We start from the raw sequence: 21,852 nt of genomic DNA, 5'->3' as shown, positions 1-21,852 counted from the left end.
TTTTGCTCAGTTCTGGTGCCTTCCCTTTAAATTGTGTATTTAACGCATGCCTGACTTGTAAGTATCTGTAAAATAGTCGGTTCGAGATTTCAAACTCTGCGCTAATTTCCTGAAATGATTTCAGTCTACCTTCCCTGTATAACTGTGCTAAGAAGCCAATACTCTTCTGATCCCATTCCTCCACCTTCCCCAATATCTTAAGTTCTTCCAAGTTTTTATTATCCCAAAGAGGGGAAAATTCAGAGAAACCACCATAGCCCAATATGACCTTAGCAGTGTTCCAAATTCTTACCATTAATTGTGTTGTTAAAGATCTGGTTTCAAAGGAGTCCGCCTCTACCGCTTCCACTACTGTACTATGTTTCGTATCGCTCAATAGTAATTTATTCCCTCCCTCCTTTTCTATAGGTAAATTACTACCCCTCAAATATTGTAGTTGTGACGCCAGAAAATAAAATTCCGGGTTTGGCAGAGCAAGCCCTCCCATATCTCTCGGGCGCTGTAATGCCTGCAAGTGAATTCTTGCTGGGCCATTCCTCCAAATCAGTTCCCTAAATACCCCTTCTAATTTTCTAAACTAATACTTTGGGATCCATACTGGGGAATTGTGTATTATGTATAATATTTGTGGCATCCACACCATTTTAATTAGGTTAATCCGACCCGCCACCGAAAGCGGCAGTCGGCCCCACACCTTGCTTTTCTGTTTAAGTTTTACCATAAGTGGGACCATGTTCCTTGCTATGAACTGCCCTGGGTAGTTTGTTAAGTTAACGCCCAAATATCTTATTTGATTTGCTATCTTTATCTGGGTTGCCTGCTGTGGGAGTGGCTCCACAAGGGGGTCTATGGGCATAAGCACTGACTTCTCCCATCCTATTTCCAGTCCAGAGAAGCGTCCGAAGTCCTGTACCAGCCTTAAAACTTCTTTCAAGGAAGATTGTGTGTCCCCTAGGAATAACAGGACATCGTCAGCGTACATAGCAACTTTTTCTTCTCCTATTTCTCTTTTAAATCCCTGTATTCCCTGGGAGGTTCTCAAGGCAATGGCTAAAGGCTCTATTGCAAGAGCAAAAAGAAGAGGAGACAGAGGGCACCCCTGCCTCGTCCCCCTCTCCAACTGGAACCATTCAGAGCACTCCCCATTTATTCTTACCCTTGCCCTGGGGCCCTCATATAATAATTTTATCCAGCGAACGAATTGGGGACCAAAACGGAATTCTGCCAATACCTTCCACAGGTAATGCCATTCTAAGCTGTCAAAAGCTTTGACTGCATCTAATGACAAAATGGCTCTATTCCCTCCGTCTACGACTGGGATCTGTGTATTCAGGTAAGCTTGCCTTATATTTAGGCTTGTAGATCTGTCCGGGATAAACCCGGTTTGATCCGGGTGTATTACCTTGCTGATTATTTTGTTCAATCTAGCAGCTAGAGCTTTTGCCAAAATTTTAACATCCGAGCACAGGAAGGATATTGACCTATAGGAAGTTGTTTCTAAGTTATTTTCCCCTTCTTTTGCTAACACAATTATTGTTGCTTCTACCATAGAAGTTGGCAGCTTTCCTTCCTCCATAGCTCCATTGAATACCTGAAGGAGTTTAGGCAATAAAATATCCCCGTATTTTTTATAAATTTCTATTGGCAAGCCATCTGGTCCCGGGGCTTTCTGGCTTTCCATATCTGCTGTGGCTTTGCATAATTCCTCAAGAGTCAATGGAGCCTCCAACCCTTCTCTGTCCTCCTCTGATAATTGAGGTATCCTTAGTTTGTGAAAGAAAACCCCCATCTCCCTTTCTACGTTCCTCTGTGGGGTGCTATATACATTTTTATAATATTTCTTAAATTCGTGCACTATTTCAGAAGTGGTCCTTCTAATGCCCCCTTCTTTATCTTGTATTGCTGATATGGTATTTGAGGGACTATTTGCTTTAGATATTAGAGCCAGGATTCTCCCCACTTGCTCACCTTCCCCAAAAAAGGTCAGCTTCAGAAATAGTTTTTTATTTTCTGCTTTCTCCCAGGCTACTTTTTTATATTCATCCTGCTTCCTCAGCCATCTATCGTAATCCTCAAGAGTTGATGACTCCACATATCGTGATTCTGCCCTTTCCACCTCTTTCCCCAGCTCAATTTCCTTAGCCTGTGATTGCCTTTTAACATACGTTATTTTTTGTATCAACTCCCCCCGTAGATATGCTTTTAGAGTATCCCAGATTATACCTAACGATGCAGTCCCAGTATTCACATTTATAAATTCTCTCAAATTTGTGGCAATCCCTTCCGTATCCTTGATTATCTCCAACCAAAATGGATTTACCTTCCAGTCCCCCTTACTGTAACTTGCCCCCATCTTTATTGAGAAAACTATTGGTGAGTGATCCGAGATCCCTCTTGGTTTATATTCTACCTCCTCTACCAACTTCAGGGCCTCTTCGTTACATAATATGAGATCAATCCTAGACAAAGTAGAACATGATCTAGAATGGCAGGAATACTGTTTTACCCTGGGGTACCATCTTCTCCATATATCCACAAACCCTGTCTCTTCACAAAATCGAAACAGTGGACCTCCAGGTGCACCATTAACAGGAGTCCTCTGTGGGAACCGATCTAAACTCTTGTCCATTGTCATATTAAAGTCTCCTGCTATTATAACCAGTACTCCTGGTTTATCAGCAACAAACCACATCAAATCACATAAAACTTCCAACCCAAATGGTGGAGGAATGTATACGTTTGCTAACACGCATTCACAATCTTCAATCATGCAGAAAAGGAAAATATACCTTCCATTCTCATCCGTTTTATTCTGCCTGCAGGAGAAGACCACCCTGGCATGTATCAATATACTCACCCCTCGAGTAAGAGGTGTGTGTCAAGTGATATTGTACCCTAAATTTTTTATGTTCCAAAACCTTGACGGACTCTCTCTCTAGGTGTGTCTCCTGCAGGCATAATATTTTAGATTCATCCAAGCTGATCTCTGCAAAAATTGCCTGTTTCTTGGACGGATCCTTAACCCCCCGCACATTCCAAGAGCATATCCTAACCTTCCTAACTTTCTTGGTCTGACCTGAGGCCACCTCCCTCCTATCCCCAGACCCCGCCATTCCTCTTCCCAATCTTCCTGTCCCTGCAAAATAATTCCTTACATCTATTACACTCATTTTCCATAGTTATTGTGTTCAAAATTCTTACCCTCGTGCATTCTGTTATTTGTGGTTTATCTTCCAGTGTAAACTCAAACCCTATCCCATATATATTACTATATCCCATCCACAACACACATCTCGCAATCTTCCCCCCTCTCACTCCTGATTCATACCACCTTTTTCCACAAATTCCCCTATTCTTCTTTCCCAATTCCACCTCACCCCAAACACCCCCCCTTCCCTCTTCTCTGCCCTCCTTTGGGCCTACATTGGGGGCTTCTAAATTGACCGCATTTCTTCCCCAAGGTGAGGGTTTCTAACTTTTCAACAAGTGAGTAAAAAACAATCTGTGTACTATAAATCAAACAAAATAGAAAAAAAATAGTCCCAAATGTCCTAGATGTCTTAACTGTGTCCATTGTAAAAAAAAAAAAAAAAAAAAAGGGGAGAGGAGAAAAACCAACTCCCTCCTTAATACACAAAACCACTTCAAAATTCCCCCTCCTAGGGAGGAATAACCCAACCCTCTCACACTTCTTTACTCTAAACCACCTTTCCCTTACCCTCCCCCCTCCCCACCCCCATCTTTGTGCATATAAATGTGCAAATAACTAAAAAAGAAAAAATGGAAAAAAAAGGAAAAAGAAGTTCGAATATAGGAGGAAAACAAAAAAAAAAGAAAAAAAAAACCCAAATCAGTCCCTTGGTTTCATGGCTCTTCACCCTGTCGTATCTTCCCTTCATTTGTTTCCAACCAAGTTGTTGCTTCTACAGGTGTGTTAAAAAATCTGGTTTCCCCAAAAGCTGTCACTCTTAAACGGGCTGGGTATAGTAGTGCATAATTGATTTTAAGCTGTTGCATTTTGCGCTTACAGTCTATACATTTTGCTCTTTGTTTCTGTAATTCAGGGGAAAAGTCTGGGTATACTGAAATTCTTGCACCCTTGTACTGAATGTTTCTCATTGCTCTTGCCTTTTGGAGAACTGTGTTTTTGTCCTTAAAATACAAAAATTTCATAATCATGGGCCTAGGCAGACTTCCTGAAGGCAATGGTCTGGATGGCAAAAAAAATTGAAAAAGAGTCTGCCAAATGTTTCTCTGAACCATACCTCCATAAATTCTGCAGGATGAGCCCCTTCGCTTTTTTCTGGGAGACCTAGTACCCTCACATTCTTCCCGAGTGCCCTATTTTCCACCTCATCTATTTTATGGATGCACATATTCAGCCGTTTCTGCATTACTTGCATATCCTGTTTGATCGGGTTTACATCATCTTCTATCTGACTAAGTCTCCCCTCGAGAACTGTTGTTCGCGCAGATACCTCCTGTATCTCACATTTTATTAATAACACATCTTCACCAATGTATTTAAGCTGAACAAATACTTCATTTAAGGATAACTTACAGTTATTGATTTCAGAGAGAATCTCTTTCAATGATGGTTCTTCACCTATTATTAAGGTGGATGTGAGTGTATCTTCCTCCACCCCTTGTTTCTCCTCAGGGCCCGGGGGTGTCGCTACCACAGGTACCCCCGCCGATACTGCCACTGCCATTGCAGGTCTTATTGCCTTTGTTGTTGATTTTATTTGTGTATCCGCCATAGAGCCCTGACTTTTCCTCCCCGCAGATTGGGCCGCCAAGGGTGGCTGGTGCTGCTGCTCCCCTCCTTTGCTTGGTGTCTGGTTTGGCGTGTGCGCAAACCGTTCCAGTTTTGCGGCAGCCTGGCTCGTTTTTTCCCCCTTAGGACCGCGTAGGGCCTGGGCGCTTACAGCTGCGCCCCCTCCTTCCTGCGTGACCGCCTCATCCCCCCCTCGCCTCCTAGTCATACCAGAGGGCGGGTTCGCTCGTATACTACGGGACTCACCGGCGGCCGCTCAACCCCGCGTTCGCTTCTCCGCCCCCTCGCTCTCACCGGGGGTGTATGTTGCTCCGCTGTCCCTGCGGGAGAGCCACAGGAGGATCCACTACACGTCCCCCCGACTTCAGGTATCCGGGCGCCGGCTGCTAGCTCTTCCTCCAGCGTCCTCCTCCTTCCTATCTCTCCACGATCTCAAACATGGGAGCGGGCGCGAGGTCCGGGAGCACAGCAACCTCTCACCTCAGCATCTGGTCACGCCCCCCATGGAACAGTCCTTAACTGTATTACTGTGTTGCGTTTTTCAACAGGAACACCTCCTATGGAACAGTCCATAACTGTCTTACTGTGTTGCGGTTTTCAACATGTGCTTCAGAAACAGCTCCTATGGAACAGTCCATAAGGGTCTTACCGTGTTGAGCTTCCCCACACGTGCCGCTTTGTTACTGGGTGACACACCAACATCAGCTTCCATGTCACCTTTCTGTGTCTTCTGTATCTTCTCCTTTCCAATATCTTCAGGACGGGGTGCAGTACAGGCAAGGGGAGTCCATTCACTCCCCATTCACCAGCACACATTCAGAGCAACATATCAACCAGCTTTCAGATACAGAGTCTCGAGGATGGCCTTACTCACCCATAGTACTATCCTACAATACACATAGGTCACACTATACCATAACATTAAATCAACCCATACCATAATATATATGTGACCTATCCAACTATGCCTCCCGCTCCCAATCTCCTATAATCCTTTACTGCAAATACGGGTCAGGATTAGGCAGACTTGCTCACAATGGCCTTTCCTACCACCCTTTTGGCATGTCAGCTTTATTGCAGGGCTCTGAATTGGCAGCAAAATCTCTAATTTGTATGAAGAGACCTTACCGTCCATTGGTCCCTTAGCTTGCATAGATAAGTGGGAGACCCTTCTATATAAATTTTGAGTCTAACTACACATATAAATCTGCAACAATGACAAAACCCACAAAATTCCATCCCTGTGCCTGAATTTCAGAGACCATGCCCAGGGTATACCATGCACCTCTACCTATGGTTAGGTTCAAGGAACCCTCTAGTTCAATGGTTCTCAATGCCTGTCCTCAGGACCCACTAACAGGCCAGATTTTATGTATTACCTTGGGGAGCTGCAGACTAGAATACTGCAATCACTGAGCAGAAAATGATATCACCTGTGATGTATTTCAGTTATCTTGCAAACCTGGCCTGTTAGTGGGTCCTGAGGACAGGAGTTGAGAACCACTGCTCTAGTTCCATGACTAACGTTACATCGGTATTCTTTAGAACAAAGAAAAAAACTTGTCTATGTCCCAAACAATACCCAGGTGCTTTCTTCCCAGCAATGATCTCTCCATCCAGAACACAGAGTGAAATATCTTCCCAACATTTCTCATTCACCATTGTGTATTGACCTGGCATGCAATCACGGACATCATGGTCATGCTTCCGACCGAGGGAAATATCAACTTGCCTCCAGCCTCCATCTTCTCTGATCACATGTGGGTAATTTAGCCTCAAATGCAACAAGATATAATCCCCAATCAGTAAGCCCATTGATGCCACCAAATATACAGACCGAGTCTGCACTTCTGTATATGGGATCATACAGCATAACTCCTTCCACAATCCAAACTAGTACAGTCCATCCAGGCATTCGACCACCACTTTGGATTAGTGTAAGCAACGTGTTTTGGCAAAGTCTTACTGAGCGGTGATGCTAACTCATCAGGCCACTGCCCCCATACAGAGACTGTACAATCAGCTTAAAACGCCAGAGCCCATGACAGATTTCTTTCCTGTACCATTACACTCACTACCAACCTCTCAACACTGTTGAGAAAATCTGGAGCCACTTTAACCTGGGTGTTTATGTGACTTTGTTGAATGTTATTAAGGATGCCACCAATCTCTCTGAGTAACAAAGCCCTGCTTAAGCTATGGCTGAGAGTTTGTTCCTCAAGATACCGATGTCCACTCCATTAACAACACCCATCCCAGCTCCCATTCCCCCAATATAGTGCTGAATACATCCCTCCTCTTCCGGGTTACTCCTCAGAAATAAGCATCCATCTGACCGCATTTGATTCAGTGTATACTCAGCACATATAGGGTAATAGGTTTTTATCAACCACTGTGAGATGCTGAAGTGTTATGTGGTGAAGGCAGACTATACCCTGGTAGCCAGCGTTTGTTCCCTTTATGTAACGGAGCATGCTCCTGTGTGTATTCACTGGCATTACCTGTGCAGGGTTTCAACCTCTCAGGTGAGACATCAACCAGGCGTATCTCCCCCATGTCCAGTTCTGGTGTCCCACATGTCCAGTAACCAAGAGCCTCTCTACAGGACTGCTAAGATTGAGACACCCCTACAAGGAAGTTTTCACCCCATTGATGTGTCACCTGGCATCCTCTAGTCTGGCCAACTGACACCTTATTATGTATAAGTGCCAGCCTCCTGGGTACCTGCACCTTATTAATTCCGTTACCTCAATACATGTCATACATTTAAAAACCTTTTCTTCTCCAACAACAAAAAACAACAAAAAAAACAAACATATTTTACATTTCATGTTCCGATGGATTGAATATGTAACATTCCTTCCCCAACCTCCAACCAGGGGCGGGCTGGGCCGGGGGGCAGGGATGCAATTGCCCCCCGGGCCGCTCTGATATGCTGTGCATAGGCTGCTGTGTCGTCAGCTCAAAACTGCACATGCGCAGTTCTTGAGCTGGCTGAGTCTAGCACTGTGAGGCAGCCATAGGTGTGCGCAGCCTATTGCATTAGGGTGTGCACCTCAAATCTCAAACACACATGAACGCCACTTGCTGTCACAGAAAGGAGGCTCTGGTGGTGGGAGACAGTTGATTGGGAGCATATTACGTTATGCCCTAAATACGGGTGTAACGTTTTCCTACTGTTCAACCTAGCCTTTAATATAATAGGGGCATTTACACTGGCCACTGGCACCCCCAACTACCCACCTGGTGCTGTCCCTGGATAATGCTAATGCACATGGGGTGATTAGGGTGTGCCCAGGCACACCTGGCACACCCTCTGTGCACGCCTATGGAGGCAGCGATGTCTTCTTGTCAGAGCTGTCTGTGTTACAGAGCACAGCCCCGCCCAGCCCCTCCCTCCTCCACACGAATGGCTGGCAGAGGCTGGACCTGCTCTCTTTTTCCCCGCCCACACTCCGGGCAGCCCCGCCCACACTCCAGGCAGCCCGTGTGCTGTCTGTGAAGAGGATGTGTGGGCGGGAAAGTTAAATCTGAGCAGTCGGCTGGAATCCAGTGAGTCTCCTCAGGCTGGGACTGTCCAAGTAAGTTCCTCCCTCCCTCTCTCTGCAGCAAAAAAGTTTTTTTTCTAGCAGCCTGTGACAGTACCTCGCCCTCCTAGGTGTTATGATGTGGGCTCACACTGGCATGCTGCAGTTTGGCTGCAGTGCTGGCAGTCTTCCTGCATGTTGCCCCTAATCCCATAGAGGCTGCACATTTACTGCATGTTCTGAAATTGCACAAAACGTCCTGCATGCTGCATATTTGGTGCACTTTCAGAAAATGCAGCAAAAATGTGCAACCTAAAAGAAGTCTGAGGATCTGCGGGCGGCTAAGGAAACCCGCCAGTACACCCGCACTGCAGCCAAACCGCAGCACACCAGTGTGAACCCAAAGGCTTGTATTCACTTGCAGCAGGCACTGCCACTCCTCTGAAAAGTGATCCATGCTCAGGTCACTTTTTAGAGACATTTGACAGGCAGAGAGGAGTTGATATTACATTTAATCCTTGCTGTTTTAACCCCCTAAATGCCAATCCCTGCAGGCAGAGGCGTCGCCAGGGAGTGGCTATTGGGGCCACAGCCCCGAGCCTGGGGCCAATAGCCCCGAGTCTCTTGTCCCGGTCCAGAATGCAGGGGACAGGGGCGGACTGAGCCGTGGTAGCGATGGCTCCGGCTCCAGCTCCGCCCCCGCCTGACTCTACTTTTGGTCACTGGTTGCTATAGCCGCCTAGCGCCTAGCAACCAGTGACATCACTGCCCACACTGCCCAGCAGTCAAAGCGGAGGAGGATTGCACTTCCTCCTCCTCCGCGATAGTGCTCACGGGGCCTTCGACTTGAGCGTCCCTCCGGTGGCGGCGTCAGTGCAGAGCAGCAGGAATGGGGATACCTGGGCAGCCGGGAAGAGCCCAGGAGGGAGAGAGAGAAGACACCGCTACCCTGAGCAGCATCCCCAGTGTCTCCCAGAGCCTGCACTCCACTTATCAGCGTGCTGTGACTGGAACAGGAAGAAGGCGGGATCGATCGGCGCTCGGGCGGGCGGCTCTCCTCCTCTACTCTGGCTGCCTCACACACCAGCACCACGGCTGAGCTGCTGCTGCAGGACCTGGACACATGAAGTCTGAAGTCTGTTTCCTTCTGGTCAGGTAGGTCAGTCAGTGTGTGTATGTCAGGTACCAGGTCAGTGTATGTAGGTCAGTGTGGGTCAGGTAGGTCAGTGTGGGTCAGTGAGGTAGGTCAGTGTGGGTCAGTGAGGTAGGTCAGTGTGGGTCAGTGAGGTAGGTCAGTGTGGGTCAGTCAGGTAGGTCAGTGTATGTAGGTCAGGTAGGTCAGTGTATGTAGGTCAGGTAGGTCAGTGTGTGTCGGGTAGGTCAGTGTATGTAGGTCAGTGTGGGTCAGTCAGGTAGGTCAGTGTATGTAGGTCAGGTAGGTCAGTGTATGACGGTCAGGTAGGTCAGTGTATGTCGGGTAGGTCAGTGTATGACAGTCAGGTAGGTCAGTGTGTGTCGGGTAGGTCAGTGTGGGTCAGTCAGGTAGGTCAGTGTATGTAGGTCAGTGTGTCGGGTAGGTCAGTGTATGATGGTCAGGTAGGTCAGTGTGTGTCAGTCAGGTCAGTGTATGTAGGTCAGGTAGGTCAGTGTGTGTTGGGTAGGTCAGTGTGTGTCGAGTAGATCAGTGTAGGTAGGTCAGTGTGTGTCAGTCAGGTAGGTCAGTGTATGACGGTTAGGTAGGTCAGTGTATGTAGGTCAGTGTGTGTCGGGTAGGTCAGTGTATGTAGGTTAGATCAGTGTATGTAGGTCAGGTAGGTCAGTGTATGACGGTTAGGTAGGTCAGTGTATGTAGGTCAGTGTGGGTCAGGTAGGTCAGTGTGTGTCGGGTAGGTCAGTGTATGACGGTCAGGTAGGTCAGTGTGTGTGTATGTCAGGTAGGTCAGTGTATGTCAGGTAGGTAGGTCAGTTTAGTGGTCAGCATGTGAGCTTACCCCCCGCCACACAACCACACAACCCCTCCGCCCAACCAAAAAAACCCAGTGCCACTAGAGGCCCCCCCCGTGCCGGCCTTGGACTTCGGACTGAAGCCCCTGGTCTTTTTGCCACCTAGCAACGCCCCTGCCTGCAGGTAATGGCACAGTTCACTTCGAACTCCATCTCATTTGCATTACTCTCTGTAGGTATTAGATGGGCTCTCACCTTATTGTTTGCACATCTAATACCTAAGGGTACTTTCACACTGGGGTGGTGTGGGCGGTAGTGGTAAAGCGCTGCTGGTTTTAGTGGTGCTTTACCATTGTTTTAGTTTTAACCCCCGCTAGCAGCCGAAGAAAGGGTTAAAACCGCCCGTGTTGCATTCATATTAATGGGCAGGGCACCTCTCCCAAACCGCCCCAATAATGCCGCTTGCAGGACTTTTCAGAATGTCCTGCAAGCGCACCACCCCAGTGTGAGAGCACTCGGGCTTTCACACTGGGGTGGCATGAGAGGCAGTTTACAGGCGTTATTTTTAGCACTAAAATGCCTGTATAGCACCTTCAGTGTGAAAGTACCCTAAAGAGAGTTCTGGAAATAAGGTGGAGTTCAAAGTGAATTTCTACACCTAAGTGGAGCCCCCCTTTCAGAAGATTTGAGGATATTATTAAACCCAGAAACTGGTGGACTTAGGCCACCACAGACAGATTGAAATTCTGCCGGTTCAGCAGAAATTTCAATCTATGTGCAGACTGGTTGTACAGAATTCAATCTATCAACTGACTTCAGTTCAACCAGCGTGTCTTTATTTTTTTGGCGATCATTGCTGGCTGCTATAGCTGCTGGCAGTGATCACTGTATTCTGATGACTTGAATAAAGTTTGAAGCTTGGTAAATCAAGTGCCAGGCTTCCCTAGCATTACACATGTGGGGCTGTGACCAAGTCTGGGCACAGGCTCCTGGAAATACAGGAGGGTTGCCAGTAAGAGGAGAGCTGGGATATGACATTACTTACTTCATATCCCTGCCACTCCTAAACCTGCTCCACTGCAGCACCAGGCCCACCATGCCCTTAATCTGGCCGGTGCTCCGGCGTGCGCCTGCATGTGCTTTTCTCACTGCACGGTCTCTCTCTCTGTGCAGGCAGTGTGAAGCGCTCTCTCTCTCTGTGCAGGCAGTGTGAAGCGCTCTCTCTCTCTGTGCAGGCAGTGTGAAGCGCTCTCTCTCTCTGTTCAAGCAGCGTGAAGCACTCTCTCTCTCTGTGCAGGCAGTGTGAAGCGCTCTCTCTGTCTGTGCAGGCAGTGTGAAGCGGTCTTTCTCTCTGTGCAGGCAGTGTGAAGTGGTCTTTCTCTCTGTGCAGGCAGTCTGAAGCGGTATTTCTCTCTGTGCAGGCAGTGTGAAGCGGTCTCTCTGTCTGTGCAGGCAGTGTCAAGCAGTCTCTCTCTCTCTGGGGCAATGTGGAGCAGTCTCCCGCCCTCTCTCTGTACAGGGAATGTGGTGTAGATGGATGGTGAGCTTATTCGGTGGTTCAATGGGCCACTTGGCTGGACTTGCCCCCCAGGCCTAAGGCTGCCAGCCCTCCCCTGCCTCCAACCCATTACACATGTATTAATAGCAGGTTTGCATTCATCAGGAGAGACTCCGGGAAAATGTTTCACAAGTCTTGTTGATAGGCGCAGTCTTTCAGATTCAGCATTAGCACTAAATTGTCCATAAGAAAAAAACAAGTATTAAACTGAATCTTTTACAAAACTAAAAGTTTAAAAAAATACTAATACAAATAATTAACCATAAATTAAGAAAAATTAATAAAAATAAAAAATAAAAATCTGGCCATTATCACACAAAAACAACATGACAAGACAACCACCATAAAACAATGACAAACACTCAATTTTTAATTAAAGACATCCATGGACTTTCCTCATGAGAAGAGTAGGGGCTCTTTCGCACGGGGGATCCGTATGTCCGTTTTTCATCCTTCCGTTTTCAGATGAAAAACGGACATACATGTATCCCTATGGAGCGTCGGATGTCAGCGGTGACATGTCCGCTGACATCCGACCCGCTCAGATCCGAAAAGTGTAACGGAGGAAAACCCTACTTTTCCATCCATTTTCGGATCGGATTGGGTGACGACGGACTCTACGGTCCGTAATCATCCGATCCCCCATAGGGGAGAGCGGCGCTCTGACAGGTCCGTCGCTGCACAGTGTGCAGCGACGGACCTGTCATTTTCCTACTCAGCGGGGATTGGCGGAGCGATCCCCGCTGAGCAAGCGGGTGTTCACGGGGCGGATCATCACTGATCCGCCCCGTGTGAAAGAGCCCTTAGTGCTCATTTCGATCTGAAAGACAATTAGTTAATGGGAAAAACAAAAAACATAACATCTGTACTTCCTCATCACAACATTTGTAACTTCATTTGTAACTCTTTAATCCATTAATGCCTGACTATTTATTGTTTTTTTTTTTCAGTGTTTGCAAACAATTACTAATCAATGAGCTCATGGTACCATGTGATAATAGATTATGCATTTACAATAACCTAACCCCTGTTCTGCTAAATTTGCCCACTGTAATTCTCACTTTGAAGGACCTACAAACAAAACACAAACATTAGTATCCAAACCAGTCTAACTTCTTCCCTGGTCTCTGGAAAAGGAACACAAAGACAGTGATTACACACAATTATCATGACAATTGACTTTTTAAGTCCCCCAAGCCTTTTCCCATTAATTGTAATGCTAGGGGAACAATTGCCATATTTTCCTATACTAAGCAAGCAGTATTGGTAAACTTTGCCATATTACTCAGGAAAAATGGCAATGCAATTTGCATCCAACTACATACAAGCCAGAATTTTTTTAAAAAAAATTTAATAAATAAAATTAAAATTAGAAGAGAAAAAAAACATACTAATCATAACAGAAAAAAATGTTTAAAAAAAAAAAAAAATTCAGAGGCTTATCCTTGAACATACTAAAAATATATCAAGGTCCTCTATCATATTTAAAACATGAAGCTCACATCTAAACCTTATTCATTGAAAGGAAACATTGACCAGAAAATTCATAACATCCATGCAGCTCACTAAGTGCTGCTAACATTGTTTCCCCCAGTGCCACATTTGAATAACCATGCGGCTACCTCCTTATATTACTGACTGTCCTGCCATACTTGGCCTCTGGGGGCAGTGTTGCAGTCCATGCGCCCTGGGCCGTCTTTGTCAATTTATTTGAAGCTTCTAGCACACCAGGTGGGCTGGAAACAAGCCCTTTTGCTATGCAGATTCTGTTTGGGGGCACATTCCTCTGTACCTTTTAAAACTGTGGGACTGCAAGTGTCAGCGTGGCTGATCTTGGGAATAAGGAAACATATGTATAAAATCCAGAAATATGATATTAATTCATGTTGAATTTCAACAATCATATTTTTGATTTGTCTTCTTTATCACTTATATTACCATATTTGCATTCGCTATTTAGCGCTACATTATTTACCTCTTAGTTGATTTTTCTGGCATAAACCCAGTTTGATCTATATTGATAATTGATGGGAGAACTTTGATCAAGCTGGCAGCATGAACCTTTGTGAATATCTTGAGATAAATAGTGCGTCGCTATGGGGGTGTGGGGGGGTACGGCCCACACCCTGGGTGACGCCAGAGCATTTTTTTGGTCAGCGACCACCTCCGGCGAAAGCCCCTTACACGCCACTCACTGCTTTCACTTTCACACAAAACAGGTGACAGTGCCCTGGCTCTCCCAGTGTGCACAGTCCTCCCTGACCAGCAGTATCTCTATGAGAGAGAGAGGGGGCGTGCACGACAGATCCACTATCCCGACAGCAGCTCTATCATTCTGGCGGCAGCTCCATTATCCCAGCCTGGCAAGAGCGCCACTATCCCAGCGACAGCTCCTCCTAAAGCCCATGTGTGCAGACTGCACACCCTCTGTAAGTTGAAGCTGCTCTTTGGCAGCAGCCCCTCTGTCCTCTCTTCTGTCCTGTGAAGCATGCAGTACTTAACTTTGCACCTTATACATAGAGAACTCTTGAGCCGTGCACCCTGGCTGTACATAGCGATCCTTGCACCCTTGCACTCTGGCTGTACATAGTGATCTTTGCACCCTTGCACTCTGGCTGTACATAACAATCCTTGCACCCTTGCACTCTGGCTGTACATAGCGATCATTGCACCCTGGATGTACATAGCGATCCTTGAACCCTGGCTGTACATAGTGATCCTTGCACCCTGGCTATACATAGCAATCCTTGCACCCTGGCTGTACATAGCGATCCTTGCACCCTGTACATAGCAAACTTCTGAGCCTTGCACCCTGTACGTAGTGAACTTCTGAGCTTTGCACCCTGTACATAGCAAACTTCTGAGCCTTGCACCCTGTACGTAGCGAACTTCTGAGCCTTGCACTCTGTACTCAGTGAACTTCTGAGCCTTGCACCCTGTATGTAGCAAACTTCTGAGCTTTGCACCCTGTACATAGCGAAATTCTGAGCCTTGCACGCTGTACATAGCGAACTTCTGAGCCTTGTACACTGTACGTAGCAAACTACTGAGCCTTGCACCCTGTATGTAGCTAACTTCTGAGCTTTGCACCCTGTACATAGCGAACTTCTGAGCCTTGCACCCTGTACATGGCGAACTTCTGAGCCTTGCACCCTGTACATGGCGAACTTCTGAGCCTTGCACCCTGTACATGGCGAACTTCTGAGCCTTGCACCCTGTACATAGCGAACTTCTGAGCCTTGCACCCTGTACATAGCAAAATTCGGGGGGGGGGGGGGGGGGGGGAGTGACACCAAGCCTAGTGACGCCACTCATCATAGTTCAGCAAAGATATGGGCCAGTAGGAGGACCAATGTTGTGGGTCTTTCTCTGGTTTTGGATTTAATACTATGTGAGCTTGATACATTGATGGGGGGAGAGCACATGCTTCCAAACAGGAAGACTATAGGGCTTGCAACTTGGGAGCTAATACAGTGGCATACTTTTTACACAACTTCCCAGGAAGACTGTCTGGTCCAGGCGTTTTATTATTGGGGAAGGACATTATGGCCGCCTCAATCTCAAATTGGGGCATCAAGACTCTCCATATCGTCTTGGGCAAGGCAACTCCAATAAAGAGGTCTCTGAGGGGGAAATTGTATGACTATATAATGTGCTATAATAGGAGTGGAATTCTAGCAGGATATCTGTAGGGCTGGTAAGGCAGTGCAGGGATTACAGTTTGTAAATGCGGCTCTGCCACCAATTGGCCAGTAACCTCCTATTTCTGTTCCCAGACTCAAAGAGCCTGCTCTCCCTAATTTTAGCATCTGAGCGAGTTAAGGAGATATAGTGGAGGGATAAATTTCTTCTAGCCTGAGCCAAAGCAGAGTAGGACTCAGGAGAAGCGTCTGCAGCAAAAGTCACTGCTGCCTCAGCTTCCCAATGCTCCAGACAACTAGTCTGGTAGACATGATACTTTCTTACTGCTTTACTGGCAGAGATATATTTGCCCCTGGTGGTAGCCTAAATACCTCCCAGACCATTAAACAGGGGACAGAAGCCTCATTGGTATCCCAATATTGGATAATCTTAGAGCAGATTATTTCGGCCACTCTAGAATCCAGGACCAATCATGACGCTAGTCACCAGCAACCAGGGTTTGAAATGTGAAAAACGTAATGTGAGGCGCATGAACAAATAACCCCACAGGAAGATAATTTACTGCCTGAACAACAGGCAAAACTGGGGTATCGCAAAATAAAAAAATCTGTGCAGGACCCTAAGCCATGGGTGGCCAAAGGATAAGACAAAACCTGTTCATCTCAATGCTTCCATCTCCAGAGTTCTATGAGACCCAGACTAGAGGCTCAATTCAGCAAATCGGCATGAGAGGACCAGAGTGAGTTAGATGTGTCCAACACATTGTCTAAAATAGCATTAAAATCCTCTCCTATCATCAATTTATCAATCTGAATAGGAGCTAACTTCTCACATAGGGAATACAAAATAGTATGATCAAAAGGGGGCGGGCATACACATTAACAGGCCCAGAAAGTACATGTGCAGGTTTATCAAGAAGTAAAATAATAAATCTGCCTCCAGGGTCTGAAATGACCTTTTTAACAGTACAGTTTCAGGACTTGTGTCTTATTTCCCATCAAATGGGTTTCCTGTAAGAATAAGATATGTGGTTTGTGGGAAGTAAGGCACTTAAATTGCAATGACCATTTAAATTTATTATCGCTGAGACCACAGATGTTCCATGAGAGAAGTTTAAGATCCATCCTATAACTAGTGTATTGAAAATAAATCAAGGAGGTAGATCTGATTGGAAGGCCCAACAAACCAAAGGACAGACTGCGGGGGGGGGGGGGGTACCATTGCGCCACAGGTAAGGAGTGCATAGGAGACAGAAATATTGCGGTCAAAAAATTACAATAGCAGCAGAGCAGTAAAACACATAACATAACATTGAAACACCCTATTGCCTAGCCGGAACCCCACATAACTTGGATAAGACAATTTTATACCTAAAACAAAACTTAGTCTGCTTCACAGTCGTGGAGAATCGAAAAAGAGTTCCAGCAGAAAGAAACTTCCTCTGGACAGACCACGATAGTCCTTGACCATAGAACTGGAGGGGTGCAGTCAATACAATAGTTGAAAATCCATGGTGGGGGGGGGGGGGGGGGGAACGCCACTGCTCCCAGGAAACATGCCATAAGCAATACAAGGGCAGGAGATGAAGAGCACTACTGAGCCCATCCTCAGCAACATCACGGAAGGATAGTGCCATATATCGAATCCCCAGTTGAAGTAGAGGTGGCATAACAAAACGTAAAGGAACAGCAAGGGGGTGAAGGGATAGAAAAACAAAACTAGTCGGCGCAATAGACAGGATGGAGATGCCTACAACCCCATAACAAAGAAATTGAGTAGGAACATCAACAGTACCTTCAATAGTGGAGCAGAGATACCCTATTTTAGAAACGGGCCTACTGAAGTGTTAGGAGCCAGGGATCAGCCTCTTCAAGGGGTAATGAAGAACCTCACTGAGCCACCATGAGGAACACAGAGCCAGCTAAGATATAACATACTATACTTCACCCCTTTCTCCTGAAGTTTCCGGCGCACCTCGGTGAAAGACTTACGCTTCCTTTGCAGCTTCACTGGAAAATCAGGGAAGAAGTCCACCATGGTGTTTTCATAAGGCAGTGTGGTATATTTCCAGGTCTCATTAAAGATTCAATCTCTATCCTGGTACTTCAAGAAGCAAACCAGGAAGTGCCTAGGTGGGGCTTCGGTTGTACCGTTTCCAGTAGGAACCCTGTTAGAGCGTTCCACCACATCAGTTGGGGAGACTTGAGTAAGACCCAACATGGAATTTAAAATGGTTTCTGCAAAGTCTGCTGGATTATCCCCTTCAGCCCCCTCTGGAAGGCCCAGCACACGGATGTTTTTCCTCCACACTCTGTTCTTACTGTTGTCTGATTAAGCCACCAGCGACTGCTGATGACAGCTGATGACTCATCGGTTGCTAAGGATGCGGCGGTCAGCTTCCCGGCCCCCTCCTTAGGAACCAGCTATATACAGTGTAATAAAAAAAACTCAAAACGTGTCAAAATCACGGTAAAAACGCACGTACAAAAGCGCGACAAGCACAGCAAAAAGCACTGCAGAAACGCTCAAAAGCAACATGCAAAGATGTGAATCAAGACATAGGCCTGATTCACACTTATGCAGGTTACATTTTGCATATTGCAGGTGCGTTTTTCAATACATGCTTTTCATCCATTGAAGTCTATGGAACCAAAAACCAGAAAAAAAGTCTCTGGCCTTTTCCATAAAATGCACAGATGTGAACTACATCCATAGAAAACCGTGTTAAATGGACTGTAGTGTGTTTCTGCAAAACTGAAATCGCACTAAAAAATACATAGGTGTGAACCAGGCCTTATTGTCAAAGCCTAATTGACCAAGCTAAAGTTAGAAGCTGATTGGTTACTATGCACAGCTGCACCAATTTTAGTAAATCTTCCCCATTGTGTGTATGACCCGCTCCTTCATGGTCTATGTGTAAGAGAGGGTAGGTAGGTGGTTGGTATTTTTGTAACATCCTCCATGTTTCCCTCCTTGTTGGGTGCCAAGCAAGGGTCACATGAGAGGTCTACCCCGGGTGGATTCTTATGGGCTGTGCTAGGCGCCTTGTACAGGGTTGCTTTACTACACATGCGGTACGTTTGCTTTGTGCACTTTTCATTAATGCCCTGGGAACAGGCTGAGGCCACCGTGGGGAAATACTTGACATTAAAGCAGGCCTCTGCTCTTAGAAATGCATGTACACCATGTACAATTGCACTGCAACTGTTCCCCAGTTAACTCTTGGCTTCCCATGACAATGTATACCTTCTCTGTAATCTGCATTCAGGAGGGAAATGCTGAGCCCTGTCCACATCCACCTGTCTAGCGTTTTCCACTACCATTCTCCAGTAGCAGAGTGGACCCCTCTGTGAAGCCTGTGCGGGCTCCACACATGCACTTTAACTTAACTCTTGAACTTCTGTACCTCTGTACAGGATGGGGACCTCTGTGGCAAGAATTTGATCCCATTTCTTTGGGACACAGACCACTGGCAGAAAGAGTGCCGACAACATCTCCCTCACTGCTAGAGGCCGTACCACCTATAACAGGTACACGGTATCAATAGGCTGCTGTAAAACTTCCGTTACTCTAGGTAACCACTTGTGTCTTCACACTACACCGATGGCTTCATACCCCAATGTGTTTAAGACCCACTAAGTAGACTATGTGTGCTGGTTACTTGTGTAGCACCTACCCCGACTTTCCGGGATCCTGATGGTAGCTACCGTGGGTAGGGATGAATGAACTACATTCTCAGGGTGCAAATTTTTGGGCATGGTGGGTGATGAAGAAAGGGTTTGTTAGGGACTTTAACAAAGTCATGTACTGGTAAGGACATGTAATTCCATCCCTGGGGACTTTGAATGAAACCATAATCTGGTAAAATCATGCATTTCCATCCCATTTAATGAAGAAAAAGAGACCAAGAGGGGGCGGGATGTCCATATGTCCAATATGAAGTTTTTGACACCAATACTATATTTTTGTACCAGTATTTTGTGTTTGTATTACTGTCATAATCAAAAAAATTCCTACATATTCACCAAGTTAACCCCTTCCCGCCGAGCGTACTCGGCTTTCCAGGGTTATACCGGGATAATACCAGCAGCTGCAGGCATTGTCCCGGTACTGTCTTTTAGAGCCGGCGATTGGCTATCCAGATATAACAACTGATGTGGCTAAAAGCCGCTCGGCTGTTATACCGGAGGAGCGGGAGGGGACGTCCCCTCTCCCGCCGCCTCCCGCCGATTTTACCGGGCCTCCCGTTCCATCGGGAGGCCCGATAACCACACGCCCGCCTCCGGCGGCTGGGGACAGACTGGAACGAAGCCGTGAATGGCTTTGTTCCAGCCTCCTAATAGTAAAAACGGAAGCGACGTCATGACATCACTTCCCGTTTACTCGGCTGCCAAAGGTGGCGGTTTTAAAAAAATACACAGTATTTAGAATCGCCATTTTCGGCGATCTGAATACTTTGAAGTGCAAAGGAGGCATCTAAAAGACCCCCGATCCCTCCATAAAGAGTACCTGTCACCACCTATTACTGTCACAAGGGATGTTTACATTCTTTTTTTTTTTTTTTTGGGCATGGTGGGTGGTGAACAAGAAAGAAGTTGGGCGCCAGTCACTTTTATGCTTTAAACAATAGAGACGTTTATTTCTAAAACAGGAAAAATGTGGGAGAGAGGGAAATAGGGCACAGGACACCCTTAGTAATGATCAGCAATAGGCAGATTGGCAGACTCTTTAGACAAAAATAGGTGAGATAAGGCAGACAGCAGTATAGGAATAAGAACCTTTATACGGAACCAGCACATCTGTACTTTGTAGGCCAAGCTGTCTCCTCTAGGAGCTGAACTTTACTGAAATTAGGTGCGCAACCTGTAACATACAAACACACTTGTAAAAGGTCAGTGAACAAACCAACATAGATATCAACCTAAGCTGCAGGCTGAATTAAAAAATTGGTGAACGGTGAATACAAAGAAAATTAAAAAGTTTATTTAAATATGTATGTAAAATCCATCAGAGGGCTTAGTAGCATCCTTATTAGATAACAACCAAAAGATATATATGAAACTTCACTGAGAACAAGTCCTTCTGTAATATGGGGATATTATCTTCATCACATACTCTCATAAGCCAGGCAATAATGGTGTAAGTAAAGGGCCGCTTACCAGATATGTAGGACCCCTATTACAGAGATCTTATGGGCTCAAATGTACCAGATCACAGGGACAGCTGATTCTGACATCCGACAGGATTCCTTCCTCATCAGGCAATTGGGAACACTGTCGTGTTGGTTTAACGGGCTGCAATGTTCTCCTTACACTCCCTGTCCAAGTAAGATCACTCGTGGGATATGGTATAATATTTATGGGAGGAAAGAAAGGCGCTTCATAGTGCAGTAGATTAAAAAAAAATGCCTTTTATTACATGTGATGGACAACTGACATCATAAAAGCATTTGACAGAAAAAACATTCAAACGAAATTCTCAGCCGCGGCAGAAGCCAGTCAGCTGGAGCTTTAGGACCTGACGTCACCACGTTCCAGCTGACTGGCTTCTGCCGCTTTTCTAGTGGATAGATGTAAATTAATTAGAGCCATCTGGAGGGGCCATCTATACATCCTCCTTTATATATTTTTACAAGCTGCCTGTCCATCCTTTTTTGGATTGTATGGAGGTAGGATTCATTAATATAGCTTATCATATAAATTATTTTTTGCACCTTTGTTAAATCATATTATTATCAAGTAATATCCCACATATACCTCCATAGATCCTCAATTGAAGTAACGGACTGTGGTTGAAATTGCATACCAGCTCTCATGTGTGGTCTCTCTCGGTTATTGCAATTGGGGTGGATCAGTGTGGACAGGTGAGGACCAACCACCTCCCTCATTGTCCTTCGGACACCAGGACGGTTGATATGTGATACAGTTGCCGTCTTGGTCCCAGCAGTGAGATGTTTATGGTGACCATCTTTGGGTATGTCCCCTTCATGCAATTATTATGCTGTATGTTCCTCATTCAAAGCAATTGTTCAGACTGATATACGTATCATGTTACTCAATATGTTTGATTTTTTATTTCATTATATAGTATGATCCGGTTCCACGACTTGTCCCTGATGAAGGGACATCCTTACAGTCCTGAAACTGGACTATCTAGGATAATCACTACCATCGACACCATTGTTTTTAGTGATTTTCTATTATTTGTATTTATGTACAGTGTTATGTCATATTGTATATTTCTGAGTAAATGATTTTATCTTTTATTTTTGTTGCTGTTAAAGTCCCACTCTTTTGGGGGTATCCTCTTTATCTCTTATCTCAGAGATGTTGGCAACCTCTATGGTTCAGTTGGATGTTCATCCTTTTTTAGATTCCCTTGAATGAGTTCTCTCTGAAGTCCTC

The sequence above is a fragment of the Aquarana catesbeiana genome, linkage group LG06 (genome assembly GCF_042186555.1).
Source record: "Aquarana catesbeiana isolate 2022-GZ linkage group LG06, ASM4218655v1, whole genome shotgun sequence".
NCBI lineage: Eukaryota > Metazoa > Chordata > Amphibia > Anura > Ranidae > Aquarana > Aquarana catesbeiana.
Note: the sequence above shows the minus strand (reverse complement) of the source record.